The sequence below is a fragment of the Leptopilina heterotoma genome, unplaced genomic scaffold (genome assembly GCF_015476425.1).
Source record: "Leptopilina heterotoma isolate Lh14 unplaced genomic scaffold, ASM1547642v1 Lhet_83, whole genome shotgun sequence".
Taxonomy (NCBI): domain Eukaryota; kingdom Metazoa; phylum Arthropoda; class Insecta; order Hymenoptera; family Figitidae; genus Leptopilina; species Leptopilina heterotoma.
This window is the reverse complement of record NW_025111188.1, coordinates 627316-649980: the sequence shown is the minus strand read 5'-3', so window position 1 is coordinate 649980 and position 22665 is coordinate 627316. Positions and strand designations below refer to the sequence as shown.

Sequence of the window (22665 nt, the reverse complement as noted above, 5' to 3'; positions counted from 1 at the left end):
AATATACAATTAAAAATTTTTTCAATAATTGACATTTTGTAAAATTTAACTGAAAATAATTGATTTTTTCAAGTATTTTATTACAATTTTTAAATAATCAACTTTTGAAGAGTTTTAATTGAAAAATTTTGAAAATAATTAAATTCTCAAAAATTTCAATGAAAAATCTTCAAGTGTAAATTTATAAATATGAAAATTAATGAAAATTAGCTTCTAAAAATTGTATTAAAATTTTTTTGAAAAAAGTAATATTTATAGAATTTTTTCCTTGATATTTTTTAAAATTCAATTATTTTCAATAATTTCAATTACATATTTCCGAAAATTTAAATACGTACAAAAAATAATAACATTAAAATTTTTTAGAATTATTTTTAACACTTTGGAGAAAACAATCATGTTCAACATTTTTTTATGAAAATTCAACAAAAAATTAGTTTTTTTTTAAATTGTACAAAAATTTTTTAAAGAAAGTCAGTTATTTTCGTAAAATTACTATTTTTAAAATTATAATATAATATTATAATAATATATTACTACAGGATTTTAAGTATTTCCTTAAGTAAAATACTTAAATAAACTTAAATACAAATAATTACAATAAATATTAACTAGTGACCGAAACTGAGCGTTAAAGTGCCCAAAACTGGTGCTTTTACCCTATTTACAAATTTTTTTTAAAATTTCTTCACAATAATTCAATTATTTTCAATAACAAAATTATTCGCAAAAATTCAATTATGTTCCAAAATTTTTTTAAAATTCTTTTAAAAATTTTGAAAAAGAATTCAGTTACTTGACAAAAAATTTTAATAAATTTCTTTACACAAACACTTAATTATTTTCATAAATAGTAAAAATTTCATAAAATTCAAATATTTACAAAAGTTTTATTAATTTCTTATCAATAGTTCAATGATTTTCATAAATAATATATTTTTTTACAGGGATTCAATTATTTTAATAAATAATACAATTCTTCGCAGAAATTCAATTATATTCAAAATTTTAAAAAGATTTTAATTATCTTCATAAATAAGAAAATTCTTCTCCAAAATTCAATTATTTTTAAAAATTTTAATAAAATTCTTGTCAAATTTTCAATTATTTTCAAAAATTTTTCAGAAGAATTTAATTAATAAAAAAAATTTTTCTCCGAAATTTTAAAAAAGTATAAAAATGTAACTTTTTAAAAATTTTACTCTAAAAAAAATGAATCTTAAAAAATTATAATGTAAAATTTATAAGACTCAGTTTTTTAAAAATATTGCTATGTAATTTTACGAAAATAATTGAATTTCTTTAAAGAATTTTTGTATAATTTAAAGGAAACTAATTTTTTGTTAAATTTTTTTAAAAAATGTTGATGTTCATTTTTAAAATTAAAATTCTTCATAAAAATTTTGATTATTTCTTTTTATATTTTTAAAAAATTCAATTATTGTTAAAAGATTTTACCAAATTCCAATTATTTGAAAATTTTTCAATTCTATAAATTAAAAAAACCTATAAACTTTCAAAAATTATTTAAAAAATTAATTTTAAGAATTTCTTTATTATAATTTTTAAAAAATCAGAAAAAAAATCAGAAAAATTAGAAACAATTGATTTGGAAATGAAGTTTAGTTAAAAATTGTAGAAAATAATTTAATTTTTGAATGGTTATAATTGTAATTTTAAGAAATTATTTAATTTCAGAAGGTTTTAATTTGAAATTTTTCTAATTTTTTCCCCATGGAAAAACAAATAATAATTATTTAAATATTTAACAAAATTATTCAAGTTTTGAAAAATTGAATTTAGAAATCAGGGGAAAATCAGGAGAATACAAAATAAAATTCTTGTCACATTATGCATATGAATCAACTTTTTCGACTTTTTTTATATTTTTAATCGTTTATAGCGACTTCTTTTGCTCCTTAAAGTCGATCCGAGGTCTGAGTTAACAGTAAAAATTCAGTTAAATTTAAGAATTTAAGTTATTTGTTTTGAGTAATACACTTTTGATTAGAAACAGTTTTTTATAGGTTTTTGCGTTGATGTAAGACCGCATCTTCCAAGACGATTTGTGTGTGTAGAAAGTCGGGAATCATATTTCACTAGGTTCCAAGCAATGTGTAAGTATTTTTAAAGAATATGCTTAATTGATCGTAAATAATTTATAATTGTTATAAATTCAGGTATTTTATTTATAATCTATATTAATTTATAACAATTATTATTAGTTAATATTAACAATTGTGACGAGCTTCGAAAAAAGGTACCTAAGAAGTTGGTACTTTTCTTCAGAGCGCGTCAAAATTATTAATTGTTACTAGTAGTTTAGTTACTAGTAGTAATTAGTTCATATTAACAATTATCATTAATAATAACAAACTATCATTTATACAGTAAAACTATAAATAAGTATTTTAGAAATAAAAATATAAAAATCAAAAATACATTATAAAAAATAATTCATCTTATTTATAATTTTCAGTACGTTGCATTAGTGAGAGTTCAGAGGGATTCTACTGCGTGTAATAAATTTATTTAATTTATACGATAACGTAAAACAATGTATATATAAATTGTAAAGCAAATAAGATTAAAACACATGTATCTATAAAAATAAACAACTAAAACAGTAAAATTTAAATTCAATTTAATAATATAACATATTCTATCTATTCTTTATACGATAAGTTTTAAGAAAATAATCGTTTGTGAAAAATTTCACAATCATGAGAAAGGAAAAGAGTGTGTCACGCTAGAGTAAAATTGCGATCAAGGGAATAAGAAACTGAACGACCATAAGGTTTTGTTTGTTTTTTTTTCTTCGTTTTTTTTTTCTTTTAAAGTGATGCCTCGCCTTAATCTGTAAAGCCCGAATTAGGTGGCGGCGCACCCTTTCCTGCATTCGAGTAGGTTCCTTCGATCACAGTAAACTCATTAACCGGAAGCGTCCTATTACCGGAAACTTAATAGTCCGTGAAAACAATAGAATTACGCGCTGAATCAAATAAAAAAAAAATCAAGTTCCTGCGATGTACAAAATATATCTATATACTTGTAAAATGGTTATAAATTTACTTTGAGACATAACTAGTTTGTTTTCTTCAAGATTTACTTTATGCCTCGCTTTATGCCTCGCTTTATGCTTGAATTAACAATCTTACTAAATTTCCGGCTAATAGGAGTGTTTCAAATTTTTGGAATTGTCACTGAAATTTATCGAGTATTTATTCAGTGACATTAATTAATTTGATTTAAATCCCCTAAAAGATCTAAACTCTTATATTTTCTTCCCCTTTCCCCTTATTTTTAAGAAATAGAAAAATTGTCATTTTTTGTAAGGTGGAAAAATTTTGAGTTATCATTGAAAAAAAAAAAAATTTCTACTTCTCGCACAAACTTTGGAAAAATTTAGAACTCCCTTTTTTGCAAAATTCCCGCAAGCTAGCTTAAAGCTTGAAATTGTGTAGTTTCGCCAAAAAAAAAAAAATTGCGGTTTGTCCTGAAAATAATGGTGTTTCTTATAATGTCGTTTGTTTTTGTCCTTCGATTCGATCGTTTTGTGGCAAGTGGGCGGGACTTTCATTTAAATTCCATAAGGAATGACTCGAGCTTTTCGCTTTTCATATACGGCCGCGCGCGCTCTGTAATGACCACTTGGCCGAACCGTCTTTGCAGTCGCCATGTTATTTTCTAATTTATGCAGCGTTTCACGAAAGACGTCATAACGTGCTTGTTTCAATAATAACCTCGCGAGAACGTGCAACGAGTAATAATTGTTTTTAATTTAATGCGAATTGCAAAGACCTATAATTTTGTGAGAGTCGAGCGCGCGCACGAGTTTACGATACAATTTTACCTGTATATAAAGTAATAAACAGAAGCGTGCGCCTACAAGTTTATTTAAATGATTTTCACCAATGAAAAAAGGTTTCAATTTTTCAATAGAGAATAGGTTTTTTTTTTCTTTATTTTTTATTTTCAACTTAATTTTAACTTACTGGTTTAGATTCGTTTTGCTATATAGTTTTGGTTTACTTTTTGATTTACTTTTTAGTTTATTTTTTATTTTATTTTTTATTTTACTTAGTTTTTTTTTGAGGTAATTTGGTATTGATGACAGTAATGACAGTAATGACAGTGAGGATTTAATAGAATGGAAATTGAATTTTATCCTCGGGAAAAAAATCTGAAAATCACTGATCTAAAATGTAAAAGGATCTCTATTTCCTTAGTGAAGCTTTACCATAGTTTGAAAATGTAATTTATTTATTTATTCCCGTCTTAGAAGCACGGGACTAATTACCAAGTTATACAAGGGAGAGTCATGAGAGTATAATATATTTTCAGGTCAATTGCAAACTTATTCTTCTACTTCAATTACTATTCTTTACGAAGATTATACTCCTATTCGAACTAAATGTTTGTCAATTTCTCCCAATTCATTTTTGAATATTATCAAGTTTTCTCCCTGGAGAAAGCAAAAGGCTTTTTCAGATCTGATATAATGATAATAATTTCAGACTTCGTACTCGATAATTAATTTTAAAAAAGTAGCAAAATGTAGCTTTCAAACTAAAAAAAGTAGCTATCGAATAATTGAAATTGACAAACCCGTGTAGAAAAATTTAATTAACATTTTTGAGAATAATTAAATGTCTGTGGAATTTTATTAAATTTTTTTGAAAATAATTGAATTTCTAAAAAGCATTTTATTATTTATGAAAATAATTGAATTCTTGCGAAAGATTTTATTAGAATTTTTTTAAATAATTGAATTTCAAAGAAGAAATTTATTACTTTTACAAATAATTGAATTCTTGTGATAAATATTGTCATTTATGAAAATAATTAAATTTTCCAAAGAATTTTATTAAAATTTTTCCAAAGAATTGAATTTTTGGGAATAATTTTGTTATTTATCTTTAATAATTGAAATCTTTCAGAGGAATTATTTATGTAAATAATTGAATTCTCGGGAAGAATTTTATTAAAATCTAAAATAATAATTGAAATATTTCAAAAGAATTTAATTAAAATTGCATTTAAAATAATTGATTTCTTTCGAAAAAAATTATTAAAATAATTTGAAATTAATTGAATTCCTGTGAAAAATTCTAATATTTGTAAATAATTTTATTTTGTAAATAATTGAATTCTCCCAAAGAATTTTATAAACATTGTTTTAAATAATTAATTTTTACCGAAGTATAATAAATATCATAAAAATTTTATTTTAAATAATTGAATTTTTGTGGAAAACTTTATTTGTGAAAAGAATTAAATTTTCTGATTAATTGATTTAAAATAGTATTTAAAAAAATTTGAATTCTTCGTTGAGTTTTATTATTTATGAAAATAATTGAATTTAACAAAGAATTTTATTAAAATTTCGGAAAATAATTGAATTTCTGCAAAGTATTTTATTACTTTCGAAAATAATTGAATTTACGCAAAAGAATTTTACTAAAATTTATGCAAATAATTGAATTTCTGCGAAGAATTTTATTATTTTAGAAAATAATTGAATTTTGCAAAGAATTTTATTAAAACTTCTAAAAATAATTGAATTTTCGCAACGAATTTCATTAAAATTTATTAAAATAATTGAATTTTTCAAAGAATTTTATTAAAACTTCTAAAAATAATTGAATTTTTGCAACGAATTTGATTAAAATTTATTAAAATAATTGATTTCTGCGAAGAATTGTGTTACTTTTAAAATAATTGAATTTTGCAAAGAATTATATTAAAACTTCTAAAAATAATTGAATTTTCGCAAAGAATTTGATTAAAATTTATAAAAAAAATTTTATAATTAAATAAATATAATAATATAATAATTAATATAATAAATTTTGCAAAGAATTTTATTAAAATATTTGAAAGTAATTGAATTCCTGTGAAAAATTCTAATATTTTTGTAAATACAAATTGAATTCTTTCAAAGAATTTAAAAAAAATATCTTTAATATTTGATTTTTTCGAGGAATTGAAATTTTATTTTTAAGGATAATTACAATTCTCGAGCAATTCCTGTAAAATTGTATTAAAAATAATTGAAATCCTGCTATGAGTTTTATTATTTATGAAAATAATTGAATTTTTGATGAATTTTATCAATTTCTTTTTAAATAATTGAATTCTTTTGCGAAATTTTTTATTTAAAATTTACTTTTTTACACTTTTTAAAATTTTGGAGAAATCATGTTCATTTTTAAAATTAAAATTCTTCATAAAAATTTGATTATTTCTTTTTATTTTACAAAAATTCAATTATTGTTAAAAGATTTTACCACATTTTAATTATTTGGAAATTTTTCAATTGTTAAAATTAAAAAAAACTATAAACATTCAAAAATGATTTAGAAACATATTTAAAAAATTAATTTTAAGAATTTCTTTATTATAATTTTTTAAAAATCAGTTACTTTTAACATTTTTGGTTAAATATTTTCAATAATTCATCTTATTAACTTTTACAAAAAAGAACCATAAACAGTAACAGTTACAATAATTATGGAAAATTGAATTTTTGTATTTAAATAATTGGAAGAAAAATTAAAAATAGATTTGGAAATGATGTTTAGTTAAAAATTATAGAAAATAATTTAATTTTGGAAGGGTTATAATTGTAATTTTTGGAAATTATTAAATTTCAAAAGGTTTTAATTTAAAATTTTTCTAATTTTATTTCCCATGAAAAAACAAATAATAGTTATTTAGATATTTATTTAACAAAATTATTCAAGTTTTGAAAAATTGAACTTAGAAATCAGTGAAAGGGGAAGATTAAAAGAATACAAAATAAAATTCTTGTCACATTATGTATATATGAATTAAATAAATGACTTTTTTTTAAAAATTGAATTTTCATGTAAAATGTCATTATTAGTGAAAGTAATTGAATTATTGTGAAGAATTGTAGAAAAATTTTGTTAAATAATTGATTTTTTCGAAATTTTTTTAAAACTGCTTTGCTTAATTCATTGAATTCCTGTTGAAATTTTATTATTTATGGAAATAATTGAATATTTGCGATAAATGTTATAAATTTTTCTTTTAAATAATTGAATTCTTTTGCGAAATATTATGAAAATACTAAATATTGAAAATAATTGAATTTCGAATATTTTTCGAAAATAATTGAATCGATTTAAAGAATTTGATTATAACTTTTGAGAATAGTTTTTTGATTTCTAGTATTAGTGAATTTAAATTTTAAAGTAGTGGAAATTCTCAAAAAAAAGCAGAATTAGTAGCTTTTAGTGGCTGAAATCTAAAAAAAGTATACCCATATAGTAGCATAACGTAAAAGTAGGTTTTAGTAGATAAATGCGAAGCCAGCAATTTTGAAAAATTGTTTCGAAAACATTCAACTAGCGGCTTATCTAAACTTGATGAAATTAAATGACTGTAAACATTATCGGAATACAAGGGTGGTTAGTGTACCAGGGAAAGCGAGAGAATTCGCGGAACTGCAAGAAGAAGAAGAAGAAGATGACGAAAAAGATGAAGATAAAGAAGAAGAAGAAGAAGAAGAAAATGAAGAAGTCTCGCACACTGTTCACTCCTGGAAACCAATAAATAAAATTACGCGAAACGTATACCGTAAACCGATAACCACGAATGTGTTCAATGTCCAATGTCTTTTTTTCTCTCTCTCCACCTCTGAATGTAATGTAAAACTTCTCACTTCCTCTGAATGTAAACTATTCATTTTCTCCTTCCCCTGAATGTAACGTACTTGTCCCTTCTCTCTTTCTCGAGATCGTAACATATCCTTTCTCGCTTCCTAATTCGAAACGTGGAAGCAGAACTCCGCGTAGGTCCCCTTTTAGCATAATCCTTGGACAAGAGCCCAGTATGTATATGTATATATACACGAAACGTACTTCCCCCCCCCTCTCTCTCTCTCTTTCTTTCTCTATGGTCCATGGTCAATCTCGTGGATGTTGTGTGTTTCAGAATCATCCATTCCGTATGTATAGGCTGAAGCTGAGGCAAACTGAAGTAGCTCCACCTTCACGGTGGATATAACAGCGCAGTGCTATACGTTGGGCATCGCGTTGTCTGATCATCCTCGTCCTAATGAAGGCTGGTTTATCTCAAGTCTTTCGATTCCCAGTATAACCCCATACCCCACGTATGAGCACTAGATGGTTGCTCATGGTGGTGGTGAACACCTTCGCGGTGGTGCTAGTTCACCATCTCGTACATTCTTTTCCAAAAGTTTACATTTATTCCCATTTTATTCACTTCATTCGGTTCATTCATTTCATTCATGTTTATACTCATTACATTTGTTTTTACTCCTTTTTTTGTTATTTTACTCTTTTTTTGGGCCATTTTACTCATTTTTGTTCACTTCTCCGATATCATTTCAGTCATTTTCTTTTTATTCTTTCTCTAATCAATGTGAACTTGGAAAACTTGTTTATAATTTTTAATTAACAAAAAAAGACAAGAAAAAATAAAAGAATTTTAAAATTCCTTTTTTTAAAGTCGACGGTACGTTAATTTATTCCATCATAATTCTAATCAAGGAAATTTTCATTCTTTCCCAAGTAGAATACAATCAAAATTCCTACAAGTTCCTTTATGTATATACAGTGAAATTACTTATACACATCAGGGAAATCAAATATAATGTTGGATTTTATTTTTTCTGACTAAAGAACTGGAAAGAGATTCAAACAATAAGAGTTGATGATCGATGAAGGAACGAATGATTAAGGAAAAGGAATAAAGCATTCCAATCCTGTGGTGGAATATTCTGCAGACATTTATTTCCAGCTTGTATAGTGTATGGTATACATTGCCCTTATCTGTAATGGGCCTCTCATGCCCATCAGGTTCTCGTCAGGGGATCCTGACGCACTGCCTCCAAAGACCATATTATGATTCATTCACTTCATATTACGTTGATCGTTGTTAAAAAAAGATTCAACATCCAAATAGAAACATTTATAAATATATATATGCTTACACGGATATATTTTTAACATTGTGTCAAGAAAATGACTCTCCACAAAGTGGTAACTTTTGACAATGAATAATTTATTTTTTTTCAAATTAATTTTTTCCAAATTTCTTATGTAGATCTTTTTAATAACATGCGACTGTTAGATCGACTTTTTTTCGACCATTTTTCTCTTAATATATTGAATAAATTGAGATGAAATTTTGTGAGTTTTCTAAAATATAATCGCAGAAAGGGAAATGTTGTGCAAAAGTTTGAACATTTTTGAAAATTAATTATTTTTAAACACATTAAAATTATTAGTTGTGACGGACATTTTTGATCCAACTTTTTCTTTACTAATTTTAAAGTATTTTATAATAGGAATTGATTTTTTTAATTATTAAAACTTTTTCTATCTCACTGCCCTTCCTCATTATCTTTTAGAGTTGTTCATAAAAAACTAGATTAATTTTTCACCTAATCCCCTTTTTTATCCATTTAAATTTTAAATTCTTAAAATCTCCTAAAACACCTGAACTCATAAATTTTTACCCCTTTTCCCATAATTTTTAAGAAAAACTTAAAAGTTCTTAAAACTTGGAAATTTTTTCATAAAAGGTATAACAAACATAAAGTAACTTTTACTTCTAAGAAGTAAATCCAAATTGTTTGGAATTTTTGACAAATTGTAAAATTATTTCCAAAATAAATTATACTAAATTAACAGCATATTTTACTAATTATTATATTTACTAATGAAAAAAATTTACTATACGAATATTAAAAAACTTGCTCTTAAAATACAGATTTTTAAATAGCAAAATTATTCAAATTTTCTTTGAACAATACAGTTAGCTATTAAAAATCCTTACTCTCAGAGTAAATTTTACTGTTTTGTATTTTTTAAGTTAATTTTTCAAATTTTTACAAAATAAAATTGTCTTTGAAAATAGTAAACTTATTCTGAAAATAACAATTTTATTATTAAATTTTACAATTTTTGAATTAAATTATTTATTTAAAAAAGCTCTGACAAAAGTGAGAAAGTCCAAAATAATCATTAAAATAAATTTTATGCGCTATAATATGAATTAATAAATTTACAAAGTTTTCTTTAAATTTCAATTAATTAAAACATTTATGAGAAATGAATAAAAATGAGTAGAATGTCCATAAAAAGAGTAAAATAAATAAAATGAGTAAACATTATTAAAAAATTTTTTTAAATAATTAAATTCCCGTGAAGAATTTTATTTCTGAAAATAATTGAATTGAATAAATTATTAATGAAAATAATTAATTTCTTGTAAAGAATTTTATTCAAATTCATTTAAATAATTTAATTTCACAGAATTTTTAAAAAATTTTTTGAAAATTAAATTCTATCCAGAAATTTCATTAAAAAATTGAAAATAATTGAAATCTGCGACGAAGAATTTTATTAAATTTATTGTTTTTAAATACCGAATTGAATTCCTGTAAAAGTGTTTATTTTGAAAAACAACCGAGTTCTTGGGAAGAATTTTATTAAAATATCTTAAATAATTGAATTGCTTCGAAGAATTTTATTTTTTATGAAAATAATTGAATTGTTTCTCGAAGATTTTTACAAACATTTTTGCCAATAATTGTATTCTTAGAAAGAATATTATATTTCACAAAAATAATTATATTCTATAATCAATTTTATTATAATTTTTCAAATTTATAAAGCACTTTATGAAAATTTTTTAAAATAATCGAATTCTCGAGAAAAATTTTATTATTTTATTATTTTTAAGTAAACTAAAAGTAATTTTAAAGTAAATAGAAAGTAATTTTAAGGGAAATTGAAAGTAATTTTCAAGTAAACAGAAAACAGTTTTAAATTAATTTTAAAAGAACTGTAAAATAAATTTTAATTTGTTTCATTCGAGAATTTATGAAACTATCGACGAGAGACTATTGTGACAGACTGTACAGTGTGCAGGCCACCCAAAGCTGGAGAGTAACAGGAGGTGGGTGAACACACCAGTGGGAAGGGAGAAATCCACGATGTTAATTTTAACTTAATTAAGGCTTAATTGAGAGAAAACATTATACTCTCCGCGGCCGCGACATTGCTCCCCTGAACGCATCTGCAACGCAAATACGAATTTGAAATTTCAAAAATTGCGCGCCCATATAGTTACAAAATTCTTCCTCTTGGGGGTTGCTTAATCGTTGATCGTGAGCAATTAAAAGAGCCAAATAAGTGAAAGTGAGAAATTGTTGTTGAATTTCTTTTCAATCCTTACTCCACTTAACTTTTAAACTCTAGGAATTAATTCAGTTTCGAAAATTTTAATTGGCAGAAATCAATTATAATTCCTAGAGATTAAAAGTTAAATATTGGGAAATGTAAAACTAAATTGTATTTGAGTTTCATTTAATATTTTACAGGGTTGCCAAAGGTCAGGGAATTCAGGCAAAAATCAGGGAAATTAGAATTGGTCAGAGAATTCAGGGAAAAGTCAGGGATTTTTATTAAAAGTAATGGAAACAATTAAATTTTTAGAATTTATAAGAAAATTCTGAATTTTTGTGTCTTTTTTGTTTGCCTCATAAACTATGAAATTGACAAGAATTCTAATACAAAATCTTCAATTTTTTCTATTTCTAACAATAATTTCTTTTTCAAATTTTTTTAATTAAAATAAAAACTTAATTTTTGAAGAGCTATCATAAAATTATTACTTATAAATGATTCAATGAATAATTTAACATTAAAATTTCAAAATTAGTTCGATTTCAAAAGAGTTGCGTTTACAATCTTCATAAATAGATGAACTTCGAAGGTTTCAATTTGAAATTTTAGAAAATATCAAATTTTTAATGAATTTAAATAGAAATTTTAAGAACAACTGATTAGGAAATTTAATTATTTTCAAAAGTGATAAACTTCTTCACATAAATTTAATTATGTTCAAAAATTTTTAAAAATTCTCGTCAAAATTTCGAAAGAATTCAAATATATTCAGAGAATTGAAAAAAATAATTCTGAGAAATTCAATTATTTCGTAAATTTAAATAAAATTCTTTTAAAAATTCTATTATTTAAAAAAATGGTGCAAAAATTCTTTACAAGATTTAGTTAATAAAATTTTAATTTTTATCAAATTTTCCAATACGATTCAATTATTTTTAATACAATTCTTAAGAATTCAATTATTTTTATAAATAATACATTTTTTATGGGAATTCAATCATTTAAAAAAATTTGAATAAAATTCTTTGCAAGAAATCAATTATTTTCATAAATAATAAAATTTTTCTTGAGAATTTAATTATTTAAAAAAAATTTGATAAAATGCTTTATAAATTTGAAAAATTATAATAAAATTAATCATAGAATACAATTATTTTCGTATAATATAACATTCTTCCTAGGAATTCAATTATTTAAAAACAATTTAATAAAATTCTTTGTCAGATTTCAATTATTTTCAATTTTTTAATGAAATTTCTCCATAGGATTTAATTATTTTTAAAAAGTTTTTAAAAATTCTGAGAAATTCAATTATTTAATAAAATTTTGAATAAAATTCTTCACAAGAAATTGATTATTTTCATAAATAAAAATATTTTTCTCTGGAATTCAATTATTTTCACAAATAAAATTCTTCACAGGAATTCAATTCTTTAAAAAAGTTTTTAATAAAATCCATTGCAAGAATTTAAATTATTTTTTATACAATTCAAAATAAAATGATAGAAAATTGCATTTATTCTTAAATTTTTTTTAAATTCGCCGAAAGAATTCAATTATTTTAAAAAAATTTTGATAAAATGCTTCATAAATTTGAAAATTATAATAAAATTGATCATAGAATACAATTATTTTCGTAAAGAATAACATTCTTCCTATAGAAATACAATTATTGTCAAAAATGTTTATAAAAATCTTCAAAACAATTCAATTATTCTCGTAAAAAATAAAATTCTTCCAAGCAATTCAATTATTTAAGAAATTTTAATAAAATTCTTTCCAAGAATTCAATTTTTTTCAAAAATAAAATTTATCATAGGAATTCAATTATTTAAAAAAAAAATATTTTTCTCCGGAATTCAATTCTTTTTAAAAATAAAATTCTTTACAGGAATTCAATTCTTTTCAAAAATAAAATTCTTCACAGGAATTCAATTCTTTTTAAAAATAAAATTCTTAACAGGAATTCAATTCTTTAAAAAAATTTTTTAATAAAATTCGTTGCAAGAATTCAATTATTTTCATAAATAACAAAACTTATCGCAGAATTTTAATTATTTTTTTATACAACTTTAAATAAAATGATAGAAAATTACATTTATTCTTAAAATTTTTTTTTAAATTCGCCTAAAGAATTTCAATTATTTTTAAAAATTTCGATAAAATTCTTCATAAAAATTCAATTTAAAGAAATATTCAATTATTTAATAAATTATTTATTTTTGTATTTACATAATTGAATTCTCGTATAGAATTTTCTAATAAAAATTGATTAAAAAACGAATTTCACTTAAAATTTTAATTTATAATTGAATATTAAAAGCATTAAGCGTGAATTTTTAGAAATAATTTAATTTTAAAACGGGTTCAAATTAAAATCTTTGCAAATTTGAATTTATAGTTAGAATATTCTTACGATATAAAATTATGATTTTATTACTCTGTCATCTTAAATTTATCATAAAACATGAAGAAAGAGTAAATAAATGTGATAGAACATTTTTTTGAGTATCTAATAATTTTTGGAGTGAATCAAAATATTCTTGAGTTTCAAGGGAAAAAGTGAAAATTTTGTCTGGAAATCAGGAAAAATTCAGGGAAAAACAAAATTAAATTTTTGTGACAATCCTGTTTTAGTAATTATTAATGAACTTGATCAGAGTGAAAGAGGTCAATGACTGGTTGGCTTTTTCTCTATATATGTTGATCGTCGAAACGCGTCTTTGCAAATCCTCGTTGTATATCTTTGTTACAAGCTCACGTACGTTCCTTGAATGGACTTTGCTTAATTCCAAACGTTACACGCCTCGTTCTCAACAACTTCGAAAAATAAAATAAATAAATAAATAAATACACTAAAGAGAAAATCGGATCAAACTTCTTCTATTTTTACACTTCACTTCATCCTTTTTGTAAATTTTCAAATTTTAAATTGATATTTGTATGACAAGAGCACAAAAAGGAAAAATTGATAGTCCAATATCATTTTTTTTAAGTACAAAAAAAAAATCAATTTCGAAACAATATGAACAACATTATTGTCATTATTGTCATCGATTTAGACTCTTAATTATTTTACCACAGTCAAAAGTAATTTGTAACCAAGATAATAAATTGAATAATAAAGAAAATAAACTCAACAAGTATATAAGATTGTATGAAATAAATGTCAAATAGTATACATTTGTATTATCAATTTATAACAAATTTTCTTGTCTCACAAAAAAAATATATAATTGCTCGTGTTTTCGTACTTATGAATGTCTCTATTAACAAGTCAAAAGATAAAAGTAAAGTGCTAGAGAAAATTAAATTTTTTGTTTCTTCTACTTTTCTATATCTCACTTCCTGTGTCTCTAATAATTTTCTTGCATTTCGAGCATTCATCAATGATTTTTTTTAATCGTTTATATAACACTTACGAAGATAAGTTTATACTTTTAGTTCGATTTCAAGAGTATGTTAGACTATTAAGTGTAAAGTAGGCTGCTCCATTAATGTTCGCGCAGTTAAACTGGTATTTATATTGGTGCATTATATTCTCCTATAATGTTCTCATAATATATATGTTTATAGATTTAGTACGCCTGTTCTATTAAATTCAACAAGTTCGACTGGAAATAATTTCTTTAACAATTAAACATCGATGTTTCGATATTGTTATTTCGATGATAATATTATTTTTCTTATTACAAAAGTGATTTAGTAAAAGGTGAAATAAAATTTACTATACGAATGATATTACAGAATTTACTCTGTGGAAATAACGATTTTCAATAGCAAAATTTTTTCAAATTTAAAAAAAAAATTCTTAATTTAAAAAAATTTCTTGATTTGGAATTACATCAATATTTGGAGTAATCTAATTGGTTTGATTTTTTGTTTGTTTCAGGGGTGAAGTTACCTCATCGCGACCAACGATCGGTGAGTCATTTTCAGTAACATAGCGGCACAACAAAATTTTTGTTCTTTTATTTCATTTCCATGTTTGTATATTTTTTATTCTCTTTTATTTTTTTTTTAAAGTTCTGACCAAGGCGTTAAATAAATACTTGATAGGCGCTAAATAGACGCTAATTAAGCGCTAAGTGGGTGCTAATCAGGTACTAATCAGGTACTAATCAGGCGCTAAAGAGACGCTAATTAACGCTAAGTAGGTGCTAATCAGACGCTAATTAACGCTAAATAGGTGTTCGTCAGGCGTTAAATAGACGCTAATTAGGCTAATCGCTAATTTTTTGCTAATCAGGCGTTAAAGAGACGCTAATTAACGCTAAATAGGTGCTAAATAGACGCTAATAAAACGCTAAGTAGGCGCTAATCAGACGTTAAAAAAATACTTCATAGACGCTAAATAGACGCTAATTAAACGCAAAATAGGTACTAATATGGCGCTAAATAGGCGCCAATTAAGCGCAAAATTGGTGCTAATCAGGCGCTGATTAGAAACAATACGAGAAAGTCGTAAATATTAATTAATAAATAAAATTAATTTTGTGTGAATGTTGAAATATTCTGCATGATAAATATTTGTGTCGCTATGTTCATCTTTTTAGTTTGAATGATTTTAGAGCTAAAGAAAATAAATGTACTTTTCAGGTGAATTTGTTTTACTTTTTCAACTTTTTAAAACTTTATTCCAGGGATCACAGTTAGTTCCCTTTTTTACCAAATGACCTTTTTTCCCTTTTTTTATTCTCTTAAATTATTAAAATCCCCTAAAACACCTAAACTCATACATTTTTTCCCTTATTTTTAAGAAAAACTCTTATTCAATTAATTATTAAAAACTTATTTAAAAAACTTATTAAAAATTGTCATTTTTTTGTAAGGTAGAAAAATTTTTAGTTGTCCTAAAAAAAGAAAGGTTTTTACTTCTCGCAAACTTTAGAAACATTTTAGTTCTTTGAAACTTAAAAATCTTTTTGTGTTATTTCTCAGAGTCTGTAAATTTAGAAATTTTTTACATAAAAGGTAACAAATATAAAATAAATTTTAATTCTAAAAAAAATCCAAATTCTTTCGAATTTTTAACAAGTTGTATTATTTTCAGAATAAATTTTACTAAATTTACACTATATTTTACTAATTCTTATATTTACTAATTGAAAAAATTTACTACGGATTTTACAAAATTTACTCTGGAAATAATGATTTTTAATAGAAAAATTATTCAAATTTTCCTTGAATATTACAATTAGCTATTAAAAATTCTTATTTTCAGAGTAAATTTTATCTATTTTGAAGTAAATTTTTACAAAATTTTTTACAAAAAAAATATTCTTTTTGAAAATATATAGTAAAACTTATTCTAAAAATAAAAATTTTCAATACTGAATTTTATGATTTTTGAAGGAAATTTTTCAAGTCCTAAATTAATATTTTAGTAATTTTTTTCTGAAATTTACATCGTATGTAGTAAAATTCATGGTAATTTTAAAACAAACGTAGAATTGTAAGAAAAATTTTCATTAAAAATTTAAAGAAATTTACAGACTACGGAAAAAGATTTTTTGCTGAAATGCAAAAAATACAATTATTATTCAATTTTTTTATTTGAAAATTCATTTGTTTTTTTTTTAACTAATTTCAGATCATAATTTTTTTTTCTAAAAAATAAAAAATATGACAAAATTATGATCTGAAATTAGTTAGAAAAATAAACAAGTTAATTTTCAAATAAAAAAAATTGAATAATAATATTATTTTTTGCATTTTTAGCCTAAAAACAAAGATTTATTTTCAAAAAAATGCCTCAAAAATTGTAAAAATCAATTTTTTCATTTAAAAATTTTTTATGTGCATTCAAAAACATGTTTTTTTTAACAAAATTACGCATGCATTTCAGAATCTGCCAATTTTTAAGAAAAATTAAAATTCAAAAATGATCAAATTATTTTTCGAATGATTTTACTTTATCGATGGCTCCAAAATAAAAACATATTATTCGCGAGAGCGTTTATAAAACAAGTAACTCACGAAAACAAATAGAAAACATGCTTATTTAAAATGACAGTTTTTTTAAGGCTATAGTACAATTTTTAATATTTATTATTTTTAAAGTGTAAACAAATTGCAAAAATATAAGTTAATAAAATTTTTTTATTAAAGCTAAATTTACTTTAAATAATAAAAGTTTTTTATTTGGCATTTTAAATTGGCTTAAAATAAATGACAAAATTTTTAAAAATTACCCTAAAAAATATTTCAGATGAATAACGCTTTTTGTACTTTTTTTCGTGAGTTACGTGTTTTATAATTTCTCTCTCGCGAATAATGTATTTTCATTTAGGTGCCATCGTTATGACCATTGAATTCCTCACAAAAAATTAATAATCTTTTGAAATATTTAAATTATTTTCTTGATACAGTTAAAAATACAGGTGTAATACCCTCACCTTAATAAAAGTTATCGTATACTCAAAAGTTACCGCTTCGTTGGAAAATCACTCATACGTTTGTTTCTTGTTTTTATTTTCTTTCTATTATTGATAATTAAGTTAATAAATAAGCAAAGTAAATATCTAGGAAAAATAATTTATGGTTTTCTACAGAATTTCCTTCTTCTTTTTTTTTTAAATTTTTTCTTAGATTATTTTTTTCTTACTCGCTTTAAGTTAGGAAAAATTTAGAAATAATGACTATGATGAAGTTTACCAAACAGCGTTCAATTATTTCCAGCTGAGTGGTAGAGACAAGTGTATGTTTAGTAAAGTTCCTACAAATAAAGTAGTCATTGTGAAGCGTCATATACTTTGACAAACGAAGCATACTTATGATTTACTTCTCAATTTTTAAATTACATTAGTTATCATTTTATTTGAATATTCCTTTAAGGATACTTTTTAAATATTTGTCACAGTTTTTCTGCAGATATCAAATTGAGACATTTTGCTTCGTAACATTTTTAATTCGTTTTTTGTCTCAATTTGATGTCTGCAGAAAAATTGTGTTGTTAGTATTAAAGAAGTTGCATTTACATTATTTTTTTTTGTAGATAGTGTAAGAGTTTAATTTGTCAAATGTAATGAAATATTTATTTGTCTGATAATGTAGTAAACATAGATACACTTGTAGTAACATAGAAACATAGTTGTACTATGTAGTAACATAGAAACACTTGTAGTAACATAGAAACATAGTTGTACTATGTAGTAACATAGAAACACTTTAGTTGTAGTTATAAAATGTGAAAATTTAAAAAAAGGGAAGAAGAAGGGTAGAACAGCTATTGTCTTAATTACCACTATGAAAATGTATTTGTTATGCTATTATGCTATTGTTATGCTATTATTATGTTATTTGTTAATTGTTATGCTTCACATTAGATTCCATATAAAGAAATTTTTCCCTTTTTCTGATATTAAGATTGAGATTAAAGATCATTAGGAATTGTATTCGCATACAAGAAAAGGGAGAGAGGGAGAAAAAAATAATCTTAATGTAACACTGTGGGGTATCGGCGAGTGACCCCACGCGAGGAATAACCATTTAAAAGTCTCTGCGATGAAAGATTATCGCCAAGTGAAGCTAAAGAGCTTGGGCATTGAGATTTCTCTCAAGGCCGTACGTCCGCGTGGAAAGCCTTGAAGAGTCAGTGTGTTGTGCTGCTGCTGCTGCAACTTGTGCTGCAAGCAACCCAGTGGAAAGCAAAAAAAAGGGGTTATATTATTATGAGGCCTCGATAGATATACGCCATGCCATGCACAAGTTACAAAGTATTCAAAAATGGTTTGCGCACTTGGAGAACGGCATGACGGATCGGCGGACGCTCGTGATGAATCGCTCCGTTATAATTTCTGACTTGGACTGATGATGAATTCGTCCCTCTCCTCTCGCCTTCCCTTTTTCAACCCTCCTCGTCATCCCACATTCACACAATCAAACACCTTTACTTTCATAATTAGACCACTCGTCAGGTACTTTTCACAGCAAAACTCGCAAAGATTTATTTCTCTATTTCTCTTTTCTTCAATTTTTCCATCTTTCAGTCTTTTTTTTTTTTCTTCACTTAGTTTCTTTCTTTTTGGTAATTAATAAATTGTAGCAATATTCAGGGACAAAAATATCTAATTACGTCAATAAATTCTCTTTTTGAATTGGAAGTAGAAATCGTCATTTTCTTTTCCTTTTTTTTGGGACAGAAATGGAGTCGCCTACTCATCCTGAAATAAATCCATCTCGACCGGTTGTATGCTTCGAAGTTAGTCAATCAATTGTCGACCCCGTGACCGCTTCAGGCATTTTGAACATAATTTGCTTGACGTCATAATCACTCTTCAAGCTCCTTAACATTTTGAATTTAAACGATGAAAATTACACCTAAATTTGTCATTTTACATTAGAAAAAAAAATCGAGTCATCACTTTGAAAAACTGCGTACCAAAGGGTATATTTTTTCCCACAAATCAATTCTTCAACTAACTCTTTCCCCACAATCGTGTCGTTCCTAATTTTATGCCAATTGTTTGCAAAATTATCATTAATTATGAATTTCTTCTAAATTAATTCAGAAGAAGTTAATTTGGAGGAAATTAATTTAGAGGACACTAATTTTGAAGAAATTAATTTATAGGAAATTAATTTAGAAGAAATTAATTCGGAGGAAACTAATTTTGAAGAAATTAATCTAGAAGAAATAAATTCAGAGAAAATTAATTTAGAAATAAATTCAGAGGAAATTAATTTAGAAATAAATTCAGAGGAGATTTACTTAGACGAAATAAGTTTAAAAGAAATTAATTTCTGAAGAAAATAATTCAGAACAAATATAAATTTGTGAATAAATTAAAGAATTATTGAATGTGTCGAAATATAGAACTATTCCTGTTGAATTCATTGACAAAAACCTTGAAGATATATTATTTCGGATAATAATCTTAAAGTGAAAAAGAGATTAAGACGTAATTAAAATAAATTAAACACTTCTCGTAATGTTTTTCTTTTAGATTAAATTTCTGAAGAGTGTGGAGACCGATTAACATGAGCGACAGTCTATCTTGAGGTATATACATATACACCAGGAAACGGAAGTGACGTCATTGTCAGGAGTCGTTGCATGCCTCGGCATACACATTTATTCTTTCGTTTATTGGAATTGTTTGTTTGTCTTTGACTTTATGAGCTCTTGCAAGAAGGAGGCATTTAAAAACACTCTGGCGACTCTATATCGTCTCAATAGTTGACGAAAAAAATCAATCATCCGCTCTCAAAATTCTTTTTCTTTTAAATTTAATTTTTCAATTTTTAAAAATGAATTTTTAAATTTAATTTGTTTCTTCGATTTAAGATATTTCTTCAATTTAGAATTTCGTTAATTTCTTTAATTTAATATACGAAAATGTGCTTTAGAATTTGGAAAAATTTCCTTAAAAAATAGTAAAAATTTAATATTCAAAATTGTTATTTTCAGAATAAGTTGTTTTATTATTTTCAAAGACAATTCTTTATTTAAAAATAAGAAAAATTTACTTGAAAAATAATAACATTTATTCTAAAAAAAAGGATTTTTAATAGCTAATTGTAATGTTTGAAAAAATAGAATAAAAAAATTTTAAAAATTGCTTTCTTCAAACATATTTTTATATAATTTTTGGAAGCAAATTTTCGTTAATTATTTTGTTTTTTAATTTTTCAAAACTTACGCTAGCTATTACAGTTTATAGAAAAAAATTGCAATAGTCACATTCTAAAAAGCAATAATCCCCCTTTAATTTGTGACCAGGCTATCAAAAATTTATTTAAAAAATTTTTAATTGACACATTTTAAGGAGCAATAATTCATAACTCGAACAATTTTAGACCAAATTTTTATTTCTTGGTCACAAATTAAAGGGAGATTACTGCTCCTTAAAATGTGACAATTGAAAAGTTTTTAAATACATTTTTGATAGCCAGCGTCCCCACCCGCCCGTATCAGAAAAACGAAAATTGGAAAAAAAATCGAAAAAAATTTATTACTCGAACAATTTTAGACCAAATTTTTATTTCTTTGCCACAAATTAAAGGGGGATTACTGCACCTAAAAATGTGACAATTGAAAAATTTTTAAATAAATTTTTGATAGCCATCGTTCCCACCCGCCCGTATCAAAAAAACGAAAATTGGAAAAAAAATCGAAAAAAAATTCATAACTCGAACAATTTCAGACCAAATGCTTATTTCTTGTTAAGAAATTAAAGGGGGATTACTGCTCCTCAAAATGTGACAATTGAAAATATTTTTAATAAACTTTTGATAGCCAGCGTCCCCACCCGCCCGTATCAGAAAAACGAAAATTGGAAAAAAAATCGGAAAAAAATTCATAACTCGAACAATTTTTAACCAATTCTTTGTTTCTTGGTCAGAAATTAAAGGGGGATTACTGCTCCTCAAAATGTGACAATTGAAAATATTTTTAATAAATTTTTGATAGCCAGTGTTCCCACCCGCCCGTATCAGAAAAACGAAAATTGGAAAAAAAATCGAAAAAAATTCATAACTCGAAAAATTTTTGACTAATTTTTTGTTTCTTGGTCGCAAATTAAAGAGTGATTAATGCTTCTTTTTATTGAACCAATAAGAATTTTTTTAAATAATTTTTGATTTAGTAAAATGTAAAATCCTTTAACAGTAATTGAATTTTGGAAAAATATATAAAGAAGTAATCAAATTTCATTATGAAGAATTTTAATTTCAAAAATAAACATTAAAATTTTCTAATTAAATTTAAAAAACAAGAAAATTGTTTCTAAATAATTGAAATTTTTTGAAAATAATTGAATATTTCTCAAGAATTTTATTTAAAGTTTTTAAAATAATTGAATTTCGGGTAAGAATTTTCTTATTTATAAAGATAATTAAATTTTTTTTAATATTGTGAACATAATTGAATTTCTGCGAAGAATTTTACTATTTTTGAAAATAATTGAATATTATTGCTAAGAAATCATAAAAAATTTGGTATAAATATTTGAATTTCTATATGAACTTTTTACTATTTCTAAAAATAATTAAGTGTTTGTGTAAAGAATTTTACTAAATTTTTTTTTTAAAGTAACTGAATTCTTTTTGAAAATTTTTAAAAATAACTTAAATTTTGCTATGAATTTTTTATTATTATTAAAACTTTTGAAAATAATTGAATTTTAAAAACATACAAGGTAAAAATTCTGTAAGTATTACTTTTTTCAAAAATTTATTTTAATATAATTTTTAGAGGCTAATTTTAATTAATTTTCATATTTATAAATTTACACTTGAAGATTTTTCATTGTAATTTTTGAGAATTCAATTATTTTCAAAATTTCCAATTAAAACTCCTCAAAAGTTGATTTTCAAAAACTGTAATAAAATACTTGAAAAAAATCATTTATTCTCAGTTAAATTTTACAAAATTTGAATTATTGAAAATTTTTTTAATTGTGTATTTCAAAAATTTAATTAGAAAAATCATTCAAATAAATAATTTCTGAAAGATTTGTCTTAATACTTTTTACAC

At 23.7% G+C, this 22665-nt stretch overlaps 1 protein-coding gene across 1 annotated transcript in view; it reads left to right on the top strand.

Moving 5' to 3' along the window:
• The window catches only part of LOC122511472 (ly6/PLAUR domain-containing protein 6-like), a 267729-nt gene that overhangs the window by 45262 nt on the left and 199802 nt on the right, over positions 1-22665 (top strand). Inside the window, exon 2 of the mRNA XM_043626707.1 lies at positions 15079-15110. The gene's annotated coding sequence lies outside the window, so the exon portion shown is untranslated. The remainder of the gene's footprint in view (positions 1-15078; positions 15111-22665) is intronic.